This window comes from Sceloporus occidentalis, unplaced genomic scaffold (genome assembly GCF_023333645.1).
Source record: "Sceloporus occidentalis isolate IW3139 unplaced genomic scaffold, rSceOcc1.0.p SCAF_5, whole genome shotgun sequence".
Lineage (NCBI taxonomy): Eukaryota > Metazoa > Chordata > Lepidosauria > Squamata > Phrynosomatidae > Sceloporus > Sceloporus occidentalis.
In genome coordinates this window covers 76,083,104-76,090,158 of record NW_028316985.1, presented here as the reverse complement: position 1 = coordinate 76,090,158, position 7,055 = coordinate 76,083,104, and positions in this window count along the sequence as shown.

Genomic DNA, 7,055 nt, shown 5'->3' with positions numbered 1-7,055 from the left:
GGTACAGATTGGCATATTTTGCTGGCACACCTTAGTAGGATAGAATGCAAAATCCCCCCATTTCTTGCATAAATGAAAAAAGAGCACAGGGTTCAAAACCATGTGACCACAAGTACATCCATACTGCTTCATTATAACCCTATGATTCCACATTAATTAGTATGACCTCATTCTATTGAATCCTGAAACATGAACTTTAGGGAAGGCACTTAAAATTCTCAACCTATAAATGCTATAATAGTGTCTCAATAAGTAGTCCTACTTCACTTTGAGAGTGGAAACATGAGTGTGGGTTTTGTTTTCTTTGTATTTACCTACACTGAATCAGATAATTCTGTCTAAAATGCTCCCATATGAGTTGGATAAAGCATTCCTTGACAAGATTGCACCTTCTTCCAACGTGCTGTTTTGATGACAGTTTCTGAAAGGATTCGCAGCTGACTAAAAGGTAAACCTGTTACACTGCTCTTTTCATTCTTCAGACCACTTCACCAAATGCGTTCTCTCTGGCTTTGCTTCGCGAACGAATGCGTTAAGAACATGTTAAAACTTCTGGGAAAGCATCCAGTCTATTCTGGAGCTCTTTTGGAAAGTTTGTTATTATTTATGAAACCCAGTGATATAAAGGAGACAGTGCTTTACAGGGTAGAAGTGCTTGCACTTTTTGCACAGTATGATAATTGTGTTTGTGTGTGTGGCTGTGTGTATGTACATGCACATGTACACATACACACACACCTTAAAGCTTCGTTGTTCAATCTAAGCTTAGTTGAAATCCCTACAGTGATTGGGATGGGAGGAGATGAAAAGAATTTTCTAAGCAACAGTATATTGTTATAAGCGATATAACAGGGAGGATCACCTTGATTTTGAATGGTAAATTAGGACTCATTAGCTTTGCAAAAGACCCATGCTTGGTGGAGAGAAAAAACAACCAGAACTCATTTCTTGATCTGGATCAATACAGCTGCTAGCATTTTGAGCTATCTTTAGGTGCCTGGCTTTGGGGATCATCACGACAAGCACCTGAACTTCAAAACTGTCCACAACATCTTCTCTGAAACCTGGCAGATCTTGAAAACCAATACAGCACACATTATTGCCACAATCAACTGTGTGGACACCATTAAATGTCCACCTAGGATTTCTGTGTCAGAGTAGGCCCAACATGGATGATGATGATGATGATGATTATTTATAGCCTGCCCATTCATGGAGAATCAGGGCAGGTTACAAAGAATACAACACAAATCAAACAAATATAAAAATTAATCCCTCCCCAACCCCTCAATCCAAGTGCTAAAACCAAAACAATATAAAATAGATTACAATATAAAAACATTGTCACTATAAAATCAGCTAAAAACTGGGGAGGAATTTGACGGAAGGAGGAGGCGCAACCAACAGTCGTAAGCTAAGTATTAAGACAAACAACTACTTCCTCAGGCAAGTAGAAGAACCACAGCTTGTAAATATTCTCTGTGATGGGTCTACTCCAAAATAAATACATCTAGAAGCCCACTTGCTTTGAGACAAGAAGGGGATTACAGAGAACAGTGATGGAATAAAGTATGTGCGGAATGAGATTTATTTTCAGGACAGAAAAGTGATTATTGCTAAGATTCTGTAGAAAAAAATATAAGGGTGCAGAAAAGATTGAAAGAGGGTAGCTTGGCACACCTGTCTTTCAACATGCGTATCTAGCTTGCCAGTTGTTCGTTGTTGAAAGAAACAAAACCATTCAAATGTATAGGAGAAAAATGAATAATTTCAGTAAGAATGAAATAAAGTTGGTCCCCTTCCTGAACTGGTTGTGTAAATGAGTGGGCAACATTACACAACGTAATAAAAATTTCCACTGGTGATATAATACAAGTTGCAATGGAAAGCCTTAGTTTTAACAAGAGTTAAAAGTACAGATGAGGTAATACCAATGGTATTTGGTTGTGCATATATTATCACATGAATATTACAGCAATCTCATGCATAGGGTTGCTGCATGTCAAAGCTGATTTGGCAGCAATTAACAAAGTTACTGCTAATAGGTACTGTAATGTAACTCAAATCCAAGCATCCATTCACAGTACACGGTTATACAGTAGTACAATGATTCCACTTCAACTGCCATGGCAATGTTCTGTGAAATCCTTGGGTTTGTAGTTTTAGCTGTTTGGTTGGGAATTCTAAATGCCTCTCTTTGAATGCCAAATCTCAGGACAGAAGCATAGTAGCTAATGAGAAAATGTAAGGCCATAATTATGTAGTGTGAAATGCCCCTGCCATGCAAAAACTGTTTGAGTTGAGTGCTCAAAGGTGCCATCAGTCTTGAAGGAGTTCTGAACAAAATGGAGGGCCTTTGCTACATTGGCTCCTGCTCCCCCTTTCACACAGACACTTGCTTTGCATTATTGAACGAAAAATTTCCTTGGATGGCATGACAAACGCTCCCTCTCCTCCCATTCCTTTCTCTTTTCTTTTCTAACTTTTAGGGAGATGATTTGGATTTTCACTTTTGAGAGGGTTCTACTCTGGTTGCCTCCTTTGTTTAACTGACTGCTTTAAACATATCCTGAATGCCCACTTGTTTGTGGCTAGAGAGACACTGGATGGTTTGGGTCATTTTGCAAAAGTAGTACATGCCATTATCTGTATTCTCTGTCTCAATAGCTGAGACAGTGCATTTCTTCAAGAGCTGTGATAAAGGGATTTACAGGGGGACCCCTTGGAAAGTAGGCCCAGTATCTGAAAGGGAAGGCAGATTTTTGTCTCTTTAATATGCAAAGTCTTAATGATATTAGGGTGGAACGAACAAGATTTGTTTTTAATGAAAGCTAATTAAATTAGTCACATTCCATTAAATTTCAATGGCTTTTTTTCTTTAATTAAAGAGGCAAACTGTGGACTAATGTAATGATCTGTGTTAAGTGAATTTTCATCAAAAATCCTTACTGATGGACCCCACAAATGCAATCCAAAATTCACAAAAACAGTCCAGTGATGAATATAGTTTAAATGCTATTCTATGTTGGGAGAAGGTCATAAATCAGTGGTAGAGCACAAAGTCTGGAGATGTGTTGGCAATAACAATAGAAAAAAACTTAGCTGTTTTATCTGAGATATCTAATTGTTGTTCAGTAGAAATGCAGCCATCTATTGGCTGGCTACTATGTATTCAGTGTACCCAAATCACTAATGACATAACAATATATCAGAGATCAATAACTAGATCAAGAGAACTATGCAGAGCATAGAGTTCAGAATGCAGGACAGATTGCAGCATAGATTTTTGGATTAAATGAGATATTAGGCTAAAGGCTAGCTCATACATAGATGCATGTTTATTTAAGCTCTGTCATATATTTAAAGAGCATATTGTAGACATGAAGTATGGGGGAGTGTGCACAATATCTCTGATAGGGGGATTCTATACTAAGGACTCTTGGTTCAGGACTTGGATGTCCTCAGCATCCCCTTTTAAAATTGCCCACTTTTAGAACAGTAAGTTGGAGATGGATCTAGCACATATGTATGGTCAAGAAAGGGAGGGATTAATGTTTGTTATATGCTTATGAATTTTTGAAGGCATTATTAGGACAATGATAATAACAGATGGATCTGTTTCAACTGACTACTCCAAAAGTGTTTTAAGATGATAGGAAGTGATATAGGACTTCTATTTTTACTGGTTTTGTCTCACTTAATGCAAAGTATCAGTTAAAATAATAGTTATACTGTGATAATCATTTATCCATGAACTGACATTAAGAAGTAGGCCAAAAAGTGGTCAAAAGAGACATTAACAAGAGCACAAAAGAGCCCTCTTACTTATGTTAACCTGCAAACTTTAGGGATCAATGAAAGGGTAGGATACATTGCTTGGTAAAGTTACATTTTGGATTAAAATTTTGCAAATCCTAAAACAACATAGCTGGTGGCTATAGTGACTAGGGGAATCTGACAACCTCAGCTAGACAAAATAGGAAATGAAAGTCCCAATAAAATAAAAAGCAAAAACAAGCTAAGATCAATATTGCCTTGACAAGAAGAGTCTTTATTTCTTGGAAGATGTGCTAATTTGCTATAATAGCTAGCTGGCAGTGGATGAAATCCATTCATAGTGGCATGCATGTAAGAAATGGGTGAGCCATAGGAGATTATCGCACTGCGTTCTGAGAACGTTCCTATCATCACGTGATGAGAACATTCCTGGAACAGATATTACTGCATTAGTAAACTAGAACGTGATCAGAACGTGATCAGAACTGCATTTTACCGCACAGCGATTCCTGAAACCGTTCCGAGAACATATTCCACCAAGGCCGCCTCCGTCTCCTGATTGGCTGAAAGAATGACAGGCAGGGAGGCAGGAAAGCAAGCAGGCGAGCGACTGCAGTGAGGGAAGGGGTGTGTGTGTGAGAGAGAGGGGGGAAAGAAGGAGGGAGGGAAGGGAGGGAAGAAGGAGGGATCGGGAGGGAGGCTGGGAGAAAGAGAAATGAGGAGAGATGAGCCTTGCAAGTTACATCCCAAACCTCCTTTGCAAGGCTGGGAAGAAGGAGGAGCTCCATGCAGGTCTCTTCAAGCCGAAGAAAAGCAAGTTGCCAGGGAGGGGACTGGGCCAAGGGCAGAGCCCCGGCAGCCATAGCAGCTCTTTAAACCGGTTAGAAAAGAAGAGTCCTCTGCTGTCATCCCAATTCCCCATTTTGGCTGCTTGTCAGCCTTTTGCCTCCTGTGTGTGTGCGCATGTAATGTGTGCCTTCATAGAATCATAGAATCATAGAGTTGGAAGAGACCACAAGGGCCATCCAGTCCAACCCCATTCTGCCATGCAGGAAATCACAATCAAAGCATCCCCAACAGATGGCCATCCAGCCTCTGCTTAAAGACCTCCAAGGAAGGAGACTCCACTACACTCTGAGGAAAGAGTGTGTTCCACTGTCGAACAGCCCTTACTCTCAGGAAGTTCCTCCTAATATTGAAGTGGGATCTCTTTTCCTGGAGCTTGCATCCATTGCTCCGGGTCCTAGTCTCTGGAGCAGCAGAAAACAAGCTTGCTCCCTCATCAATGTGACATCCCTTCAAATATTTAAACAGGGCTATCATATCACCTCTTAATCTTCTCTTCTCCAGGCTAAACATCCCCAGCTCCTTAAGTCGTTCCTTGTAGGGCATGGTTTCCAGACCTTTCACCATTTTAGTCGCCCTCCTTTGGACACGCTCCTTTTTGAATTGTGGTGCCCAGAACTGGACACAATATTCCAGGTGGGGCCTGTGAGCTTCCCTCCCCGCTTTAATTCTTGTCTGGCTCTTTGCTATGGAATTCTGGGAGTTGTTTGCTTGCTTTTGTGTGTTGCTCCAAACAGAGGAGCTTTTGTGGGTTCCTTCCTGGAGGGAAGGAGGAGAAGGTCCTGGGCATCTCTGCCATCCTTGCCTCCTGCAGGCTGCCAGCACAGGAGCCCCGCTGGACATGACACTAGAGGCCCCCGCAGAAGCAGCCAGACCCTCTCCCTCTTGCTCTCTGCCCTGGCCCCCTGTTTCCCTCTCTCTTTCTCTCTCTTTCCCTTCTTTCCTCTTCTCTCACTTGTCCCAACTTTCCTCCCTTCCCTCCCTCCTTCTTTCCCCCCTCACACACACACACACACCCCTTCCCTCACTGCAGTCGCTCGCCTGCCTGCCTCCCTCCCTGCCTGTCATTCTTTCAGCCAATCAGGAGATGGAGGAATGAGAGAACGGATTTGAGAACAGATAAGAATATCGCACACACCTCTGTTGAAACGTTCTCATCACGTTTCAGCTCTCTGGGAACACATTCATATCTGTACCCTCCTGGAACACATTTGGAACACATTTAAGCGTTCTGAGAACCCGATTGGAACACATACGTGCGGTATACTCAAATGCGTTCCGTTCTCATCACGTGATGAGAACGGTCTCAGAACGCAGTGCGATAATCTCCATAGTTAAGAAATGCGGATCACTTCAACACATTCAACGCCGCTTTGATCTGAATTGGAAAAGTGGGATAGAAATAAACTATTATTATTATTATTATTATTATTATTATTATTATTATTATTATTAAATCCTTAAGAGAATTGTTTGAGTCAGAATATAGTAGGCAACACATGTTCTCCAAGAATGTGTGATCTCGTGTCTTCAAAAGACTCAGTTTTCAGGATGCCATCATTCCAAAAAGAACAAAGCTTGTGAGTTCCTCACACGAGAAGGAATTATATAATATTCAGGATATTTAAAATGAAGACCTAGTGATCTTCACTACTAGCATCAGCATGGAGTGGGGTTTTGTTTTTGTTTGCACAATGTTGCAGCTATTGCATTTTTCTCCTGATGTAACCCTTTTCTTTGCAGAAAAAAAAATCCATTTGTCACCCCATCTTTGTCCCCCCCCCCCAGGTACAAAAGTATCTCAGGTGAGTATATTCTGGGCACATAGTGGGTGTGGAGTGCCTCAAATCTTCTTGTTAGTTAAATGTCATTTCTTTTTCTACCAAGATATTCCCTATGGCACCTCACCTTCTGCCATTTCTCTACTGCTGAGAGCTAAGGATGTTATCCTCCACTTCATTGTTTTAATCTAAGTACAATGAGATATGTGGCTCAGAAATCAGTCCAGTTGCCTTCCATGGAATTTGTTCCCAAACTAATATATGTCTATTCAGTAGTGAGCCTCATTGGCTTCAGTGGTAAACTTGTTGCCTTGCAAATGTTATGAGACAGTGAGGCAGTTTGGCAGACAGGAGGGAGAAGGAGGGAGGGAGATAATCAGATCAGAAAGAGGACTGAAAGACTGGTGGAGAGAGAGAGGCAGATCATTAAAAGATAAATATGCTGTTTTATTTATTTATTTATTTATTTATTTATTTTCTTGCTTGTTTTGATGGGCAAGTACAACTGCACAATTGGGAAAATGTTAAAAATGGAAATGTGGCGATGGGGAAGGTCACGACAATTGCCAGGACTATAATCAAATATAGATGAAGGGTGGTGATATGTGCATGAGCAGTATTATGAAGCAACTAGATGAGCACCCAGTGCAG